Source organism: Pristis pectinata, chromosome 3, assembly GCF_009764475.1.
Source record: "Pristis pectinata isolate sPriPec2 chromosome 3, sPriPec2.1.pri, whole genome shotgun sequence".
In the NCBI taxonomy this organism is placed as follows: Eukaryota; Metazoa; Chordata; class Chondrichthyes; order Rhinopristiformes; family Pristidae; genus Pristis; species Pristis pectinata.
The window spans coordinates 117,477,450-117,499,943 of NC_067407.1; positions in this window are offsets into that span (position 1 = coordinate 117,477,450).

Consider the following 22,494-nt stretch of genomic DNA (forward strand, 5'->3'; position numbering starts at 1 on the left):
CACCCCAGACATTCTCTCTTCTCCCCCCTCCCATCGGGTAGAAGATACAAAAGCCTGAAAACATGTACCACCAGGCTCAAAGACAACTTCTATCCCACTGTTATAAGATTATTGAACGGATCTCTTGTACAATAAAATGGACTCTTGACCTCACAATCTACCTTGTCATGCCCTTGCACCTTATTGCCTGCCTGCACTGCATTTTCTCTGTAACTGTAACACTGTATTCTGTAGCTTTTTCCTTGTACTATCTTGATGGACTGATGTGATGAAATGATCTGTATGGATAGCATGCAGAACAAAGTTTTTCACTGTACTTCAGTACATGTGACAATAATAAACCAATTTATCATGCTGTGTGCAAAATAAGTTTCAATCATGACAATACTTGAAATGTGTTAAAATCAAGTGAGTGAAAAGCACAATATCAATGCAAATCTTTTTTTTTCTCTTTCTCATTCTAGCATTGTACAGACACTAATCCATCTTTGCTTTCCCTAAAACTTAGAATACTTCATGAGAACTTAAGAAATAGAAGCAAGTGTAGATCATATTGCCCCTTGTCTTCTTTGCCTTTCAATAAGATCAGGGCTGCTCCTGTGCCTCACGTCTGTCTTTCATCTAATCCCCTTGTGCAGGGTTGCCAAAAATCAATTTACCTTTGCCTTGAATATGCTCAGTGCTCCCAGCCTTCTGAGATAGAGAATCCCAAAGATTTACAGCCCTTTAAGAAAAGAAATTTCTCATCAATTTAGTCCTAAGTGCCTGACTCCTTATCCTGGGACTATTTTGAAATTCTCCAGTTAAAGAAAAAAGCCTTTTGACAAATACATTTCCAATCCTTCTCAGAACACATAAGTACAACATGATAAAGCATAGAGGAGAGCAGGTACTATGTAATAGATGGGGGAAAATATGGGGATACAGGAATTAGAGGAGCAAATATGCAAGGAGATGCAAGTATGAATAATAGGGTTATAATAGTAGGTGATTTCAATTTCCCTCATATTGACTGGGACTGTCATAGTGCAAAGGGCTTGGATGGGTAGAATTTGTTAAATGTGCCCAGGAAAGTTTTCTCAAACAACATGCAGATGGCCGTACAAGAGAGGGGGCCACATCCAACCTCCTACTGGGAAATGAGGCAGGGAAAATTATTGAAGTGTCAGTGGTGGAGCACTTTGGGACTAGTGATCATAATTCTATTAGCTTTAAAATAGTTATTGAAAATTTAGGACTAGTCCATAAGTTAAAGTCCCAACTTGGGGCAAGGCAAATTTTGAAGGCATTAGACAGGAACTTGCAAAGGTTGATTGGGAGAGGTTGTTAGCAGATAAAGGGATGTCTGGCAAGTGGGTTGGGGAGAGTTTAGGGACAGCAGAGTAAAAGGCAAGGCTGGCAGGATTAGGGAACCCTGGTTCGCAAGAGATAATGAGGCTCAGGTCAGGAAAAACAAGGAGCTGTATGACAAGTATAGGCAGCTGGGATCAAGTGAATCCCTTGAGGATTATAAGAGATGTAGGAGTACACTTAAGAGGGAAGTCAGCAAAGCAAATAGAGGACATGAAATAGCTCTGGCAGACAAAGTAAAAGAGAATCCCAAGAGATTCAACAAGTATATTAAGAGCAAAAGGGTAACCAGGGAGAGAATAGATCCCCTTAAGGATCAATGTAGTCGTCTATGTTTGGAGCCACAGGAGATGAGCAAGGTCTTAAATTAATATTTCTCATCTGTATATGCTGTGGAGAAGGTAACAGAAGCTAAGGAATTAAGGGAAATTAATACTGGTGTCTTGAAACATATTCACATTACAAAAGAAGAGGTATTGGTGGTCTTCAGCTGGATAAGTACCTGGGGCCTGACCAAGTGTATCCCAAGACATTGTGGGAGCTAGGAAAGAAATTGCTGGGGCCCTGGCAGAGATATTTCCATCATCTTTAGACACAACTGAGGTACTGAAAGACTGGAGGGTGGCTAATGTTGTGCCTTTATTTTGAAAGGGCTCCAAGGACAAACCAGAGAATTACAGCCAATGAGCCTAACATCAGTGGTGGGAAATTTATTGGAGGGGGTTCTGAAGGACAGGATCTACATGCATTTGGAAAGGCATGTAGATCCTGATTTGGGATAGCCAGCATGGCTTTGTGATTTTTATTGAGTACTTTGAAGAGCAGATGAAATGGACTGACGAGAGCAGATTGTCTTCATGGACTTTACCAAGGCCCTTGACAAGGCCTTTGACATGGTAGGCAAATCCAGAAGATTAGATCACATGAGATCCAGGGTGAGCTAGCCAATTGAATACAAAATTGACTTAGTGGTAGGAGTCAGAGGGTGGTAGTGGAGGGTTGTTTCTCAGATTGGAGGCCTGTGACCAGTGGTGTGCCTCAGAGATCGGTGCTGGGTCCACTGTTGTTTGTTATCAATATTAACAATTTGGATGAGAATGTATCTGGCATGGTTAGTAAGTTTGCAGATGACACCAGAACCATATAATGGACAGTGAAGGGAGTTATATAAGATTACAATAGGATGTAGATCAGCTGGGGAAGTGGGCCAAAGAATGGGAGATAGAATTTAACTTGGACAAGTACGAGGTGTTGCACTTTGGTAAATTAAACCAGGGTTGGACTTGCACAGTAAATGGTAGGGCCTTGAAGGATGTTGTAGAACAGAGAGACCTAGGGGTACAGGTACATAGTTCCCTGAAAGTGGAGACACAGGTAGACACAGTGGTGAAGAAGGTGCTTGGCACACTTGCTTTCATAGGTGAGGGCATGGAGGGCAGGAGTTGGGACATCATATTGCAACCGTATAGGTTGTTGATGAGTCACACTTGGAATATTGTGTGCAGTTCTGGTCACTAGGCTATAGGAAGGAAGTCATTAAGCTGGAAAGGGTGCAGAAAAGATTCACAATTATGTTAATGGGACTAGAGGGCTTGAGTTATCAGCAGAGTCGGGATAGGCTGGGATTTTTCTCCCTGGAGTATAGGAGGCTGAGGGTGATGTTATAGAGGTATATAAGATCATGAGGGGCATCGATAAGGTGAAGGGTCACGGTCTTTTTCCCAGGGTAGGGGAGTCTAAAACTAGAAGTTTAAGGTGAGAGGGGAAAGATTTAAAAGGGACCTGAGGGGCAACTTTTTCAAACAGAGGGTGGTGGGTACATAGAATGAGCTGCCAGAGGAAGCTGTAGCGGTGTGTACAAGTACAATGTTTAAAAGACATTTAGACAGGTACATGGATAGGAAAGGCTTAGAGGGATATGGGCCAGACACAGGCAAATGGGCTAGCTCAGTTAGACAACTTAGTTGGCATGGATGAGCTTGGTAGAAGGGCTTGTTTCTATGCTGTATAGCTCTATGACTCTAAAATTAAGTTTTAAAATTATTTACTAAGATATTACACACATTATGATTGAGAGTTAGCTGAACTATATTTAAGAAAAGATTTAGTGCATTAAAGATGAACATTTGCCATCAGGCTACTTTAGAAGAAGTATTTTTAATTAGAAAGGTAGGAATTGTAACCATTTACTGTATATTTTTGTTGGAGTAGTAACACTTGTATTGGCAGGATTTCACTTTGGTTGTTTAGTTTGACCTTTTATAGAGGTTTAAATGTATGAAACATTTTGCCAAAATAATCATTGAGATATGAATCTAATGGATTATTTATTTCCCTTCATGCTGTCAAAATGTAAATTTCTAAAATAATAACGTTTTATAGTCTAATACTGCTAAATTTTAAACAGGAGCCAGTCTCCAGAGGATTAGTTTACTTTGTACTTATTGAACTGAAAAGTTGCATCTCAAAGGCCATTTTCTCATAATTCTAGCGTGACAGTCTCATTTATAGCATTTTTTCCCATTCATCATATTAATTACTCCCATTGATTGTAGAAAAATGTTCATGCAGCAGGATAATTTGGAGGGGTATTTTATCACCATTCTCTGATTTTAAACAACCAGATTTTTTGAAACTATTACCTGCAGCATTCTCACCATACTTCAGATTGCAAAATCTAATGAGCTGCTTCAGAAATTCTGGGAGAAACGGTACCAGAATTCATTATACACATACAGTGGAGACGATAGCTGAAATTTAACAATGCTTGCACCAGAACACCTAAAAGTATGACCTCAAAATCAACTATTTAATACCAAAAAAATTCACTAGTTCTATGAATAAAAATGGCAATTAGGCTTTCCTTGCAATTCATTGAATTTATCTAGTGTGTAGTTTCACTGCGCAGAACAAGAAAGGTGCCAGTCTATGCTGAATTAGGTAATCCCCAACAGGGAAATTGCAGGGCCACTACAAAATATCTGAAATACTACAAATTGGCTGTGCTTCTTGCTTATGATTGATGTATAGGTGTGAATGCTGGGAGCCCAGGTTTTTATCTATAGTCTCCTTTCAGGTGCAGGACATATGACAATCAGTGCACTGAATCGGAGCTTACTTCCCAGACCCCGTCTAATTTATTCTCTTGAGTGCCAAATGGCAGCAGTGGCATTGAGTGGCACTCAATGGCATCACTGGGATCTTCCCCAAAGCTGACAGGAAATTGACTTCATCCATTGTTGTTTCTAGTTGGAGTAGGTGGCAATGTACAGGATGACAGTTGAAATCTATCGGGGTGGTTTGCAATGGAAGGGAGAGGTTGTGTTAACCACTGAGTGGCTTCAAGAACATTCGGGAATTTGCAGCAATCTAGTACTTTAACAGTCATTTCCTGGTGCCAGTATACAAATAATGAGGATTTTGTGGAATTCAGGGTAGGATTTGACAATAAGGGGGAAAGAAGTGTATTAAAACTGATCATGGAAAATGAACTTGTAGCAAGATCAGCAGGTCATTTTTCAATCTGCCTGATTTTATTTCCCAAAATGGAAGAGAATCAGATTTGCTTAAAGAAAGAGTGATGTCAAAGCCTCTAAAAGAAAAAGTAATATCAAAGTCCATTGGGAACAAAAAAGCAGGATTAGATAATATAGCTCAAATAGAACAAAAGTTGCACGGTCTTTATATGTTAGACAGCCTGATTCTGAGCTGAAGCCTTCAACAATTCTTTTGTAATGCTTTATAATAATCCTCTCACAATCAAAAATAAACTATGTGGTATGTTGGTTTTTTTTACAAGAATTGAAGAAAAAGAATAAGACACTATGAAAAGAACATTCCGTTTATTTTAATCAGGAGTCACCACAGTTTTTAAATTAGGCATAGTATATTAATCCCTTAAAGTAATAACTGAATTGAGTAAAATAAATTTTCACAATACTGATCGCTGTAATTTTACAGTTATGATAATCCAGACATATTCAATACCATTCTGTGAACAACCTATGTAATGGGTAAAGGCCTTTGAGTAGTGACTGCAAACCATTTTGAACTGCCTGCCAATTTATCATTGAAAACTAAAGAATTAAATAGATCGAGAGCAGTATTTAAACATTTTAGAGCCTATAGCTTTGGCTTTAGTCACCTCATTATAATACCAACTGTAGGAAAATTATTTTAAGGATCTCGGTATACAGGTTCAAGCAATAAAAACAAAAAAATGAATACAAGACTTGAAAGCTTATACCACAACTGAAAATGGTAAAAGTTATAAACTGACAAATGTATTTGTCCAGTAAGTTGCATGAAGTGATTTTAAGGCTAGAATTCTATCTTTTGGTTTGATTGATATTTGCATTATGCCTTTAGTTTAAGATGCCATATGAATGCCTTGATGAGAGTACAATTTTGTAATTGCTGTCTGCTATCCATTCTACTGTAAATTATTCTTTCCTCATCTGTGGTCATCATGTTCACTCAGTGGACTGACACTTATGTAGTGTGAAAATGAAAAGTGCTGATTTGCAGATGTGAAAGATGGCGTAACAGGCATGGAAGCCTGGCTAACTATAGTTTGGTTGATAGCATATTGTTTAGAGCATTGCAGTCTGCACCAGTAGAATGAATAGTAGTCCACTGGCTGTTGCTAGGTTGCTTGCATTTCAGAGGACATTAGTTCATATAACAATAACTCAGTTGTCAGTACAGCAAGGAGCTTGGCTGTGGTAATGTGGTCAGCAATATCTCAAATGACAGCAGTGTTCATATATACCTTTGTCAGCAGCCAAGTAGCTGGTAGTATTGCACTTAGCTGAATGTGGGTCAACATTACTTAGGCTTTGAGGACCTGAGGTTTAGTCAGTTATATCTCAGTCGGCTGTAGTTTTGTTAGCTATATTTCATTATTAATAAGCCAATCAGCTGTAACTCAGTTGACTAGTCAACAGTGTTTGTTGACAATAGCATGTCGATGAGGAAGCAGTCAGCTATATTTGTTGGTAGTTATACATTTGGCATTTGATTACCATTGGTGAGGTCAGATTTAGATTGGGAGAGATATATATAAGCAGCAATTACATTCCATTCTAGCTGTCACATTAGCATAGTGGTTAGCATAATGCTTTACAGCGCCAGTGACCCGGGTTCAAATCCGGTCACTGTCTGTAAGGAGTTTGTACGTTCTCCCCGTGTCTGTGTGGGTTTCCTCCGGGTGCTCCAGTTTCCTCCCACATTCCAAAGACGTACAGGTTAGGAAGTTATGGGCCTGCTATGTTGGCGCTGGAAGCATGGCGACACTTGCGGGCTGCCCCCCAAAATCACTACGCAAAAGATATATTTCACTGTGTGTTTCGATGTACATGTGACTAATAAAGATCTTATCTTACCTTATCACTAGTGGAGTACTATAACTGTAGTCAAGAGATAATATTCTGCAAAGGTGGCAATTGACCTACTAATTATAGTTAGCAAGATACCTGCTCTGGGCTGATGTCATTGCACAATTGACTCACCTGGTTGCAGTTTACAAGAGTAAAGTCCTCATTTGCAGCAACATTATGGATAAAATGCACAAAGGCCTGGAATAGTGCTGAGTAGATCACTGGTTAGAAGGAAGACAGACCTGGCTGGAAAGACTGTTGATGGTAATATACTTTGTTGGAGTCTATCTTAAGAGATGCTGGTGGCATGATTTGCTAACATAATTATATCATGCAAAACTAAAAAAGAAAGTTTTCATACATGAGACAAGAGATTAAAAAAAAGTTCTAAAAAAGTGGGAGTGAGTGGAACTTTGACAAGTGGCTTTTTTCACAAAGAAAAGCCAAGTTAGGGAATGTGATTTTGACCAGCATGCTTTTCCAACTCTGTGAACATGTTAAGGTTTGATAAAATGATAATGGAAAGACAATTGCCGGCACATCCAGTTTTTGAAAGAGTGAAAGTGAGTCTCTGAAAACTGTAGGCAGTTTTGTTACAACATCTATGGCATCTGATTCAATACCATGAGTACAGTATTTTCCAAAACAGAGTGATTTGTGATCACATTCTGATGAGACCACGTGATAAAAGTCTGAGAAATTACAGCTAAACTAGACATTAATTCTCAGTAACTGATTAAATTAAGCAGGGCAGAATGAATATTACAGCCTGGATTTTGTAATCAACAACAAAGGGATAACAATAAAGAGTCTATGAACAAAAATGTAGCAATCTCTGTGGCATGGATTGCTTCTCCTTCAACCAGATTTTCACTTGATATAATCTTACAGGGAACTGGGGTGCCAACATTAGTGAATTTATTAAGCAGGCTTAGCAGCCAGTTAGATTAAGGAATTATTGCAGACACGAAGTGTAAGCTTGGATTTTAATAACTTTTTAACTATTTTACAGAAGTGAAATAAAAATTGGGATATGCACAAAGAATTATGATAGAAGGCAAACTATCCATAATACAAAGCATTTATTCTTTTGAAAATCACTTATTTAAATATTATATTGAGGGCCAGACACTCCATACTTAAAATTTAGTTTTTCAGAAGCAGAGAATAATTATGAATTAGTACATCTTTAAAAACTTATTTACACTTCTTTCAACAAGGATTAATATTTTCACTATATTTTGTACTGAGAAAAGTTTGTAAAAGTTGAAGGTTAAGTCAAGTTATTGACTCTATGATGAATGCACCTGCAAACGTTGTAACTGTGCACCCTGTGGGGCAACAATTTCTGAATTTCCGTGATTAACAGTGTACGTACAGAAGCCAGCATTTATTGTCAGTTTTATTCAGTAATGATGACGAGTGCTGACAGCTACAGTTAAAAAATATTTTTGGCAGCTAGCAAATGCAAAAGTTTCAAAAAGGATTCAGTACTTAAAAGGATTCATCTGGGCCACTTTACTCCAGTGATGTGAAATTACAGTTACAAATACTCGGCCAATAACCAGCAAGGAGCAATTGGGCAGCAGCCAGCAGAGGGAGCAAACTTTGACCAGTTAAAAATAGGGAAGAGATCACAGCAGATTGAGAAAATGCATCTGTCAAGGAAATGGGATTAATGTAAACTCGCACTCCAATTGAATAGATCGTGGAAGCCACATCAGAAAGTTAAGTGCAGAGTCACCCAGCTCAGTTTGCATTCCTTCTTATTTATTTTGGGCACTTAAATTAATAACAAAAAAATTGTAAGGGCCATGAATCAGTTGTATTGACCCCTGTACTCAAATGTCTAATTCACCTTCTTGGTGAGCACTGGGATTACTATCTCAAAAAAAATACTCTGTAATGCCAAGAGAAACCATACATAGATAGTGGACCCTAGAGAAACCGGGAATCCATATTGGATTTAATGCACCCCATTTAGTTATAGCCCAATAGAGTTGCTAAGTTCGGCTGTTGTTAGTAAAGGGGCCATTAAATGACTGGAAATGTATTGCTGACTTATTTCAGCAGGCTAGAAAAAAAAATTGGTAGGTGCTGGCCTGTCTAGATAAATATGTTCCCAGACTATTTACATTCATACAGTGAACAGGAGTCCGGTTCATTTCTGACAAAGGCCAAAGCTATCACTGTTGGCTTCCTCCTCAAATTCTGAACCCTTGCCATTGATTTAATCTTCTTCTCTGTTGACTGCCTCAGGCAGACATTGGAAAGAAAAAGCTGATGTCCCATCTGGTTTTTCTGAACTTCAGACCAGTGTCTTCTTCATCTGTGCGACATTGCAATCCAGGAACCCCTACCCCCCACCCCATAAATATTAACCTGGGGCAGTGCCATCCATGGTTACCTCTCCTCATCTCAGCATATCCTTACAGCCCCCACACTCTCTTCCACCAATCCCCCAGTTCTCCCACCTCTCCCTACCTTGCACCTTTCACCTCTGGGATCACAACTAACTTTCGTATACCTTCCACCAGTTTTCAAAGCAGCAGATATTGGCCAGAACTGAATCTGATGAGGTATTAGGCCATCTAATTGGCATCCATAGCTTGCTATGCAGGTTAAACAAGACATAACCGTCAAGATGGCAGGTTGACGGTCCTGCACCCCTGCAAAGGATAGGCTGCTGACACACTCCATCATTCATCCCAATATATTTGCAGCATGTTGAGCTACAATGCAAATTGCAAAACTGCAGGTAGATGCCCAAATGGAAAGCAACAGATCAGAGGGGTTTTCAAGTTCAGATGTGAGAACTAGATAGAATTACACATGTTACTCAAGTGACTTTTCAGATTTCTTTAAGTAAAAAACAGTGCATATTTGGATCATCTTCTTTCTTGGAGGTTCCTTGATAAGAACCAGTAATGTTCTTGTCAAGGAAATCAGCATTTTCAACATATTCAAAGATTTCTCATTTATTATACTGTAGAATTATTTGTTTCTCTTGAGAAGGGATAATACTCACCAGTTAGATGTGTTTGAAATACATAAGCTGATGAATTGACATTTCTCACAATTGTTCACCTTGTTACCATCAAGTCATTTAAAACAAAATGTGACACCACAGAAAAACAAGTATTGCAGGTACTGAAACTCTGAAATAAAAACAGAAATCGTTGAAAATATTCAACAGGTCAGGAAGCATTGGAGGAGTGCCCAGGTTAAAAATTAAATTACACTGACAGTTCCAGCAAAATCTGATAACTTAAAATCACAGTGGATCAGTAGTTCACAGTCTACATAAACCTGTCCAAGATTACTATATTCTCTGATGTGTTTTGTACAGTTACTGGCAGCAATGATTATAGTTGAAAATAGTTCAAGATTATTTGTGTGTCAAAGTCTAGGTGCATAAAATTGAGCTAATTCTGTCAGTAGCATACTTTAATGTAGTCGAATGGCAGATTTTAGACATCTTAATGTTTTGAAATATTTGAGATTGATACAACCCTTGGAAAAGCAGGAAGTAATATTTTTGGATAAGCAGTGGTTTTTAAACCTTTGATGCCAGTTTTTGCATTAAGATTAGATAATTGTCCCTGTATGTGTTTGAATAAGTTGGTTTATTGCTGTTGCAGACATCCCTTATTTGGTTTATCATCATGCAGTTGGTTCTGTTTCAGAATGACTTGCCACAGCTAGGACTAAAAGATTTGCACAACGTGCACTAAGGGTTGGATAAAGTTCAAATGAAAGATTTTAAAGGGTTGGACCAGTTTACTTAAATACCGCAGGTATTCGTAGCTTAAGATGATAATTTTTCTCTATGTATGGCCTACGCTGGCAGCCTCTGTTCTAGGTGTGTGTGAATTTGGAAACATTAAAATCCATGTTGGCGACACCAGAGAATGCAGATGCTGGAATCTAAAGCAACAACCAATCTGCTGGAGAAACTCAGTGGGTGGAGCAGCATCTGTGGGGGGAAAGGAATTGTCGACGTTTCGGGTCAAAACTCCATGTCAGGACTTCGATAATTACTTTCCCCTGACAGATGCTGCTTAACCCACTGAGTTCCTCCAGCAGATTGTTTGTTGCTTAAAATCTATGTTGTCCAACTGGAAAACATGTATGGAAATTAATTGACAGGGGAGCCTTTAAATTCTTTAACCATACATCATCAGACTTGGTGAAGGCGTCTCAAAGAGAAATCCACCTCTCCTTACATTTGCTGTTGTTTTCACCATCTCCCTGTCTTCATTCACTTACTTCAAAACTGGATCTGTTATTACCAAGTGAAAAAATTGTGTGTACAAACATTATTATCAGCTTCCCTCCATACAGCAATAATTTTCTCATTAGTTCCCCCCACCCCCCCCCTCCATGTCTGTTTCATTTAGAAAAGAATGGAACTATGCAGCCAAGGGGCCTATTTTCCAGGACCTGCATAATCCAACAGAACAATAATCAACACTTGGACATAAATGAGTTAATTTACATCGGGGTGCTTTCACCATTTAACACACTCTCAGAACAAATGGTTAGTTTTTCTTTGTGTGTATGCTCTATTTACTACAAACAGGTTAAGAAGATAAAGACAAATTAAATGATTCAAGTGTGATAATTAAAACTTGTATTTACATCTTTAACCAATCGTACGATACTATCTTTGTCACTTCAATGTAAAACAAGTGACTAATTTAGCAGGGCCAGAAGGTACATTTCTATTGAAAATAGCTCAAGATACATTTCAGTGATAGGGATTAGTGGCTTTGTTGCTACATATGAGATTATCTGAGTGTTCTGATTGTGTTTTCTTTCCCATAATGACATTTAAAAGAATAATGGACAGAACTAACTGTGTGGAATTTCACATGTAACTCTGTCAACAACTGAGATATGACTTAAATTATTTGATAGTGCAGCTCACCAAGTGCCCTTTGACCTACCTTGGGCAGATCTAATAGACTGCTTGCCAGGTTGGCACATTTCATACCAATATGGCTATAGTCCAAGCTCCAATCCTGGAGTTAAAACACACAAATCCAGAACTTCCAATTTATAATCAATGTTGCTGGAAGTACAGCTGATTTGCTCTTGGAGGACTACATGCCAGGTCTTGTGGAGAGGGTCATTAGCATAAAAGGGACAGTCACTGCCACAATTTACTGTACCAAGATTGCAGTGTTGGAGCAACAGATTGGGATTGTGGAAATCAGGGTACTGCCTTGGTTGGTTGTTTACTGGGGAGAATGGTCAGCATTTTTATGGGAGCTCTGTATTTTTCCTGATCCAAATATGAAATCATAAAATAAAGAAATGGCAACAGGCTATTAATCCCAGACCTGGGATAAACCTTTGGCTCTACCTGCCCCTAAACATATTCTGAGACACACTTTGTGGGACAGAAATACAGGATAGAGAATATTTCTTCAGTTCCACCATCTTCTAATATATGCAGCAGAGTGATCTGGATGTTGCAAAGAGCATTCATCTTGCCAGCCGTTTCAGACAGCTCCTCTCTGTGCACTGTGATTTCTGTTACTAAACATCCAAGGTTGAATAAAACTTCTTTATGACCCAGTACTAAGTGCATTTACCCATGAAGCTTCGGCTGTCATTCACAGATGTTCACATGAAAGATAGACAGGGGCTTTCCTTGATGCTGCATGTGTATCACTGATTCATAGAGGCAAAGAGTCATACAACACAGAAACAGGCCTTTCAGCCTGCTATGTTTATGCTAACTATCAAGTACTCACCTATACTAATCCTATTTACCAGCACTCAGTCTGTAGCCTTCTGGGTCTTGCTAATTTAAATGTTTTCCCAGATACTTCTTAAATCTTGTGAGAGTACCTGCCTCACCATCCACTCAGGAGGTGCATTCCAGATTGCAACCAACCTCTGGGTGTATAAGTTTTTCATCAGCTCCCTCTAAACCTCTTACTCTAAACCTATGCCCTGTAGTTTTAGACACCTCTGCTATGGGGAAAAGTATGAGTGACGTACTTAAACATACAGTTGTGAAAATAGGGAAGAAGGAAATGCAGTTATATCCCTGTAAAGCCTTTTCGATTCATCTATTTTGCTCCTACTCAAGCAATTCTCACCGTCTGTCAACAGCAGCGCATGTGGCTCTGCAGCCAACACATCACAGTGCTAGAGCTGTCCTATCACACTTGGCACCACTTGATGATTTGCAATTGCTCCTCAGTTTTTGTTATGAACTTTTATCATCCATGGCAGCAGTTGGATTTGACAGAAGTTCCAATTACAACAGCTTGGATAGTGGAAAATCTCTCATTCCTATTACAATATCAGACACAATTGCGAGGCCTGATATTCAGAATTTTCCATAAAAATTCAAATGTCACACTGCCACTTTCAGTACTAGGTGAATGAATATTGGTGCAACTTGGAGTGGAATGCAATTGCATTGGTTTCTGAATGGAATCTTGCCATTCCATAAACTAAACTGGCGGCACGGTAGCGTAGCGGTTAGCGTAATGCTATTACAGCGCCAGCAATCATAGTTCAATTCCCGTCGCTGTCTGTAAGGAGTTTGTACGTTTTCCCCATTTCTGCGTGTGTTTCCTCCGGGTGCTCCAGTTTCCTCCCACTTTCCAAAGACATATGGGTAGGTTAACATGGGTTTAAATGGGGGGTGCAGACACGTTGGGCCAGAAGGACCTGTTACCGTGCTGTAAATAAAGTTTTAAATATCCTGAAACAAATTAAGGATGCATTGATCAGCTGTTTTCTGTACTGGACAAGTATATAATGATGCCATTTCTAATGCAACACTTTTCAGAGCATTACCAGGATAAAATAGGACTCATTGTTCCAAAGCATGATGTCATTGGGTATTCACAAACCAGCCAGGTGTTCATGGGCCGTTTGCCCTGCAGTTATTGTAACTTAACTTGGGCCTTCTGAATGGATCCCATCCCACTGTATACCCAACACAGGCATGTCCTCTGTAATTTATTTTCCTTCTGGCTCCCTACCCCACACCTCAGAGCAAGGACCCTAACTCTCCCAATCTCATAACCACCCCTCTCCCCAGGCAATGACCAGCTGACACTCTGGCCTAGGCCACCCCACCCAAACCCCCCAGCCTCCAATTTCCAAGATATGTCCTGTTCACAAAAAGCATGAGAAACCATCAGCCAATTACTGTTCAATCAATCTACTCTCAGACCTTAGCAAAGTGATGGAATAAAATGGTACTTTCTTGTCAATCACCTTCTTTCTGCTGCTCAGTTTAGGTATCACGAGGACCACTCTACTCCAGACCTCCAAAGACAAGGTGAGAGTGTCTGTCCATGACATCAAGGTAACATCCGACCAAGTGTGGCATCAAAGAGCTCTCGTAAAACTGATGTTAATGAGTGTCATATGGAAAACATCCCAGTGGTTGAAGTCATACCTCATACAGAGGAAGATGGTTGTGGTTGTTGGAGGTCCATCATCCCAGCTCCAGGATATCACTGCGGGAGTTCCTCAGGGCAGTGTCCTGGACCCAACCATCTTTAGCTACATTGATAGCCTTCCTTCCACCATGAGGCTGGAAATGGGGATGTTTGCTGATGATTGCACAATGTGTAATTCCATTTGTACTTCCTCAGAAAAAGCATGCAGCAAGACCTAGACAACATTCAGACTTGGGCTGATGGGCAGCAGATAACATTTATGTCACAGAAGTACCATGCAAATACCAACTCCAATAAGAGAGGGCCTAACTATCTACCAATGGGACTCAATGACATTACTGCTGTTGAGTTCCCTATCATCAACATCCTGGGTTCACTATTAACTTGCAACTCAGCTGGACCAGCCACAAAAGTACCATGGTTCTTAGAGCAGGTAAAAGTCTGAATATTCTGCAAGAGTGAACCACTAGTGAACCAAAGCCTTTCCATCACCACAAGGCCCAAGCCAGGAGCATGATGGAACACACTCCACTCACCTTGATGAGCATAGCTCCAATAACCCTCAAGAAGCTTGACATGGTCCAGGACAAAGCAACCCACTCGGAAACCAACATAAATATTATTGTCTCCACCGATGGTGCACAGTGGCTGTAGTCTGTATCATCTACAAAATACACCACAGGTAATTGCCCTCTGAAGCGCACGGCCTCTAAGAAGTACAAGGGCAGCAGGTGTATGGGACCACTACCATTTGCAGGTTCCCCTCCAAGTTGCAGACCATCCTAACCTGGAAAGATGCTAATGGTCCTTCATTGTCACTGGGTTGAAATCCTGAAACTCCCTACCCAATAGCTCTTGGGAGTACCTTCAGCAGAAGGTTAACCGTGGTTCAAGGAGAAGCTCACCACCACTTCCTCAAATGCAATTAGAGATGCCCAGCTACAGGAAAGCAAACAAATTTTTAAACAATCAACCAAACCTCTACCCCACCCCCAATTCTCAAGCTCTGGCAACCTGACACCTGGCCACCATTAGAAACATTAAATTTGGAGATAACAAAAGTTTTGTAACATATGGTGAATTACTTATAAAATATGTCGTAGAAACAAGCCTGCTTACCTCCTACATCAGATTCCTACAAATAGACTATCCAAGTAAGTGACAATCACTGACATATTGTGACAGTTAAGTCTCCAGCTGAACATTTTTGCTAATCTGCTACTTCAATGATAATAACACTAATGCCAAATTCTAATAATATTGTTAAGAGGAGCCTTGCTATGCACAATGCAGGTTCATGACCACAGTTCCCAATGGAGGAAGTGCTCATTCTTAGTTTCACTTCTCTTGGCTCTTTCTAAATCTGCTTAGTTGTTGTTCCAAAGGGTGGGAAGGAGATTTGATATGAAACTAGATAAAAGACTTGCATTAAACATTAAGTTTCCAGAATTAACTGCATATTTAATACAGAGGTGACATGAACTTTTTTTTCCTAATTAAGCAATATCATGAGTAAATATATGAAACATAAATGATGACTCTATTGTCTGAGTGCATGGTTTGTGTGGGAGGCACACCACCAAAGAAAGGTTCTGTTAACTGCCAAAAGAGAAAACTGAAGATGTTATTGGCATTTCTGAGATCAAGCAGTTTGCAAAGTGAAGTCCTGGTGCTTGTCCACAATTTCCAAATCTGCAGACTTGCTGCTCTGTCCTGTGTGGAAGTCCCCCATTTGTGCAAGGCAAACGTTTGTTGCATTACATATTTTCTTTGGTAACATGACCTTTTCTCTAGTATAAGCATGGTCTGTTGGCAGCAATGGTCTTGAAGATTGTGGTTCAAGTCCAATACAAGTTTTTGCAGGATTATCTACACACACCCCAGCATAATACTCAGGAAATTCTACATTATTTTACGTTCCATTCAATTTTTCTTTTCGTTGATTACAAAAATGCTCTAAATTTGAAGGCTTTGTCAGATGTCTGTTGAACACAGCAGATCATATGGTGGAATTAAACTGATATGTTAGGTATGGTTCAGTTTTGTGCATTCCATTGTGAGCAAAACTATTGATATAGTACATCCTCTCTGCTAAGAAGCACTTCATATTACAGCCAGCCGAACTACTTGTGACAGACTATCACTGAACCCAACCTCAGACAACAGGAACCACTCACTGAATGTGTGATACTGGCTGGGAGCTCCCTCTGTGACTTATGTTTTGGGCAAAGCTGGCCTTTGAGAGAGAAAGCCAGTCAGAACACATAGGATCTGAGATATACTTAGTTTGTGCTACTATTTCTGTGGTGCCTGCAGTGGGGTGGTTGTGTGCTGTTGTAAACCATCTCTATCCTTATTTCCCTCTCTCATGAAAATAAGGATTATTGTACAATTCAAATCTAATCAATTGCTCTTCCCCTTAAGGGTGTGGCTCGACAGAGATATTGACAGTTTGCTACTTAAAATGTTATCCGATGCTAAGAACCGGTTTTCTGTGGTACATTGATACTGCTTTCATCTGCACCACAAACTCCATAAAGCGTGACAATAAGTGAAGGTGTGGAGCAAAAAAATTCATTAGAAAAAGACTTGCACTGCAACATGCATAAGTCAGGATTCACCTCACAATGCTTAACTTTTATGTTGCAATTATAATTCTGACCAGCATTTTTACTGGCAGCTCCCATTTAGTAGTTTGTGGGTTTGTGCCTCCTGCTAATGGTTCATTTATACCAATTCACAAGTACTTTTTTTTCTGATTTACAGGGTATTTCTGATGTAATGGCGAAAATTAAGAGTTGGTTTATGACATCTGTCCTCCCATATGTGCAATATGCAGAGGATAGGACACAAGCAAGAATGCAGAATAAAGTGGCATGCAAGGCTCTCATTTTCTGACGTGAAATGTGTGTAAAGCATAAACAATTTTGCAACAGAATTATCGATGCTTAATCCGACAGGTATTTCTGAACAAGAATTAGGCCTTTTCAATGCATAAATATAGGGCCTAGGAGACAACACAAACTTAATGGGTTGAATGGCCATCATTGGGGCTGTAACAATCCTATAAATCTATGATGCATGCTCAAGATATATTGTTTTGGTATTGCAGCCACATCATTGCTATCAGTTTTCTGAACCCTATTTTAAATTCCTCTTTTTATGTGGCCGGTGCTTTTTTTTTAAAGTTACTTGCCTCCTGCAAATCTACATTAAGAGATGAGTAATGTTAACCCAATTTGACACACTGGACTTCATCTTAACCAGAAGTTGGAAGTGAGCAGGTTGGGGGAGCGGTACTAAGAGAGGGAAAGAAGATAATAGCTGATAAGGTCTGACCTTAATTGTACAAAGCCATCAGGGAGCTGTTGTGTAGGGACCGATAAGCAACAGCAGAGTACCAGATACAGGCAGTGGCTGGCAATAAGACAAGTTACTATGAGGGAATTTCAGGAGGGTTTTGCTGGCAGTAGGGTAAAGCCAAGATCATCCATTTCTGGACTCAAAATAAAGCAAAATTAACATACCATGTTATGACCGCTACCTCCTGTTTTTCCAAGAAATTTCTGACTTAAAACTAATTTAAAATTACAGCTGTAGTAAAATTAGTATACTTAAATGCCAATTTACTTATGTAATGAAAGATCTCATTGGTTTCAGGTGGGTATTCTTATTGACTACTCAGTGGAACAGGCTGTAATTGAAGATAATGAAAATGGAACAAGATTTCAATTGGTAGTTAACTACCTATTTGTTTCTCCATGCTGAATACAGTTAAAGTCAGCCCTGCTCAATCACTTTCTTTAACTATCTAGAGGGATGTTTCCCTGATTTGTGTTTGACTCCTACTCCTGTTGGTACAATCCATATTACTAGTTTACAGTAGAACAAACCCATGAAAAAGTACTTGTTGGTTTAAATGGCAGTGAGCTACTACACTGCTCATTGTCTATGTTCTTCTTTAATGTATTAACTGATGATAGATGATTTTTATAAATGTTTTGATACTTTATTAAATAGAACATGAACAGATTTTGAGCCTATTAAGCTTTTTTTCATTGTTTGTTAGCATTGCAGTTCTATCCTTTTAATTCTAATTTCCTGTATTTTATCTATTTTTATTCAGTACATTTTCCCACAATACAACAGTAACCAAACATCAAAAGTACTTCATTGTCTGTGAAATTATTTGAGATTTCTTGTAGTCAAGAAGGGTACATGTATAAAATTATTCTTTCTTAATATTATTTTCTCTTGTAGGCATCCATTTTCCTTTTGATACATTTGCATCCAAATCCTTCTGAGACAATGCCTTTCAAGTGAAGACAGTTTACGTAGGCTTGATTAACTAGCTCGAGGATTATTTTCAGTGTTCTGAACAAGGCAGTTGTTCCCTAACTGACCTTTCAATTCCTTTATTACTATAAAGTAAATTAAATTTCACAAGGTAGGGTTGCCTTTATTTTGTTCTAATCATGATTTTTCCTATTGAACTATTAAAAGGTGGCTAAGTTTGGAAACTAACATCCAATTTGGGGGAGAATAAAAGGTTCTCTGGTCAACTTTTTGCTAACTATGTTACAAAGGAAGAATCATGGATATCTGACCCCATCCACAAGATTTCAGCTCTGAACATGATCTTGGAACGAGTGTGTGATGCTGTGTACCAAGTTGCAAAGTCACCTGTCAAGATGTTAAATATGTGCTTTCAATAAACATTTATCATTATTGTCATCTTTGTACACAAGACACTTGCTCTCATCACATTGTTTGCTGTGCACAAACCCATTTGCCATTTTACTTCTGAAAATGTTCTGATAGCATTGAAAAATCGATTAATGTCAGCATTTCAAAATATCTCTCCCAGTAAAGGTAAATAATAATGCCGAGGTTGCATTATTTTCGGATAGGATTTTTAAACAGTTCAGCATGTCGGGTGCATTTTAAATTACTTTTTTTCTTCTTCTGGTGTAAAACATGTAACTTTTTTTTACTTTTAAATGTGGTCTGCCTTTTGGCCCTTGATCTGTTGGTGTAGCATGTGATCATTTTTTTTTCCTTTTTCTCATATTTTCTGAAATTTTGATATATTGCACAACCTCAGTCACCAGAAAAGAGATAATGAAAAGTTATCCCAAATGAATCAATCTCAAAAGTCTTCTGGGATTTCACTGTCACCCCAAATCTAAGATTAGTTCTTGCCCAAGGTGTGAAAGGTGCTATATAGATGGACATTTTTCCTTTATTATCACCAAAAGCCTAGTTTCTAAAATTCACTTGGACCTAAAAATGTATTTAAACTTACCAGTTTATGCTTTCGTGATCAAGTCAGAGGAAAACATCACTTTGCACAGCCTATATGTCTCATAGGGAAAACAACATGGATGCTTTCCTCAATGGAGTGAAGGAAGCAGGGATGGATACCATATGATTCGGCACCAGATGAACTAGGTATAAAAGCAGAATTGCAATCTCAACTTAATTTTGTTTATCACATCTGAGGAGAAAAAAAAAACTGTTTGGAAAATACGAGTGAGTTATCAGAGAAGAAATCTGTTTGAAATTGCCTATGTAGTTAACGATTCAAATAACAATCGTGAGAATTTAATGGAACCTGTTTTACTGCTTGTGAAATATGATGCTCTTTGGAAGCATGTTGAAAGTCTTGCAGAGCAGACAAAAAAAAGAAACAAAAACATTAACCAAAGAGAGACAGGAGACTGCAGATATTGGAATCTGGAGCCACGAGCAATCTGCTGGAGGAATTCAGCTGGTCGAGCAGCATCTGCGGGGGAATTGTCAACTTTTCGGGTTGAAACCCTGCATCAGGGCTTTTCAAAAGGTGTGTTGATTATACTATTGATATCGTTAAATGTAGTACAAGACTAGGTCACAGATGAAGTCGGAAAATCTAGTCATGTTTTCATTAAGGCCAATGCAACTTCAGGCAGATCCACACCCAACAAAATCTTAGTTATTCTCAAATATGCAAAACATAGTAAAATGCACATTTACAAGCCATTGAGCTGAACCATTAGTTCTCCATAGATGCTGCCTGACCTGTAGAATATTTCCAGCTTTGTCTGTTTCTTTTGTCATGACCTCTCCATAAGTTCTTTGCAGGACGATTTGGGACACAAAATTTTTAGAAATGTCTTCCAAGTTGTGGGAAAGAGAACTTTCCTTGCACTCACCTTTTCCACTAGGACCTCCAAGGAGATCTCAGAAAACATTGGAATATCTATGTTAAAATAAAAAAAAACTTATTTTTTTTTACAGATTTCTCTCAGTACATTATCATCAATTATGAAATAATATATCCTTTTAACTAAGATTAATTGTTCTGGAAGTCTGAACAAATTATTGGAAAATTCACCAATGTGTCCAAACACTAATATTTCTCTTGTGAATCCTTTTACTGACTGTCAGTAAAGGTGTCAATGATACTTTGCCCTTCTGACAGATTCAAGCACATTTATGTATACATATTTTTCTTAGAGCATTAATTGTCATATTGGATTGTGAGCCTTAAATTTTCACAGAGGTGATATCACATTTTGTGATGTTTGCATTTAACATTAACAACTTAGTATTTCTGTTAAAACAAGAAAGTGAACTTGTGCAAACATATTTAACATCTACACTCTACAATTACTATTTTGGTTCTTTGGAAGCCTTGGTTTGAGTTATTCACATCACCTTCTTAAGTGATGTGCAATAAATGTTGGCCATGTCAGTGACACCCACTGCCAAACAATGAATAAACCCACAGGACAAAAATCTGTCCGTCTCAGTCTTTAAATTTTCATTGACCCAGACTCAGCCCTTTCTTTTTGTGGAGAGAGTATAGACATCCACCACTCTTTGTGTGAATAAGTGTTTCCTGACATTACCTCTAAATGGTCTAGCTCAACGAAAATACTAACATAGTAGGTATGTTATTAAAATAGCAGCTAGAGTCCTGGACCATTGATCCAGGGACACAAGTTTGAATCCCATCAGGGCATCTGGGAATTTAAATTCAAGTAATCCAATAAATCTAGAATAAATTTTTTTGCCTCGGTAATAGTAATCATGAAACTATAAGGCTGTCATGAAAACTTGTCTGGCTCACCAATATCTTTCAGGGAAAACAATTTCTGGTCTTAACCAGTCTGGTCTAAATGCGACTCCAGTTGACCAATGTCGTTGACTGCCTTAACTGCCTCCTCATTCCAGGAGCAACGATGAATGGACAATAAATGCAAGCATTACCAATGTTGTCTCTAGCCCAGCACCTAAAGAATTAAAATGTTAAGGTACCATGATCTGGTCAGAGAAAATTAGCTCCAACTAACTTAGGAATTTGTTTAATTAACATATCTCAATTGTTGATCATCATCCAGGTGAATTTCCATGGTATCTCCTCCCTGGCTTGTCACTCCAATGTCAGGATTGGTGCCCAGACTGAACACAATACACAGAGTAGGGTCTTGCCAGAGCTTTATATAGCTGTGACATAAATTCCAAGCCTTCCATTTGCCCCAGAATAAAAGGACACATTGCATTAATCTTTTTAATTATTTTTGTTAATCTGATAGCCCCTGAAGCCTCGAGGAGACAGTGGACAATGACAGGACAAAAGCTGAGATCTTGGGCAGAATTTCCTATGAATGAAAATTTGGTAACAATGGTTGTCTGATTTTCCAATTATAGTTTAATTAACAGGAAGGCGATTGGGTTTATTTGTTAGGAATGTGCTATCCCCTCAGACCAAGTTTTATTTTTCCTGTGGACTGCATTCAGGTAATGTAATACACCCAAGCACAATAACAAAAAAAAATTGCCCTATTTTTGATTTTTTACTAATAGTTTACAAATGATTTTTTAAATTCTCTATAAAAGCCTTGATGAAATGTCCTGATTTCCTCCCTTATCTCCTGTTTTAATTTTATCTACAGCTCCATACCCAGTTTACAAATACTGTTATACAGTATGTTCTTACAAAATTAGAGAATATTAGGGTGGTGTTTGCAACATTTAGCATCCAGCTTGGAAACTGTAACATCTGCCTACATGGACTAAAGCCAGAAACATCTAAGAATATCTCTTTATTCCAAGGATGGCAGATAAGATACTAAATGACCCAGATTAAAGCACTCTCAACAAATTTCCAGGGCAGAACATTATTTATGCACAAGAAAATAGGAGCAGGAATCAGTCACTCAGCTGACTTTATTTCCTCTTCTGTGCTAAAGCCCTCCATCCCCCTTCTCTTTAAATACATCCAATGATCCAGCCTCCACAATTCTCCAGGGAAAGAATTTCAGACATTCACCATCCACTTCAAG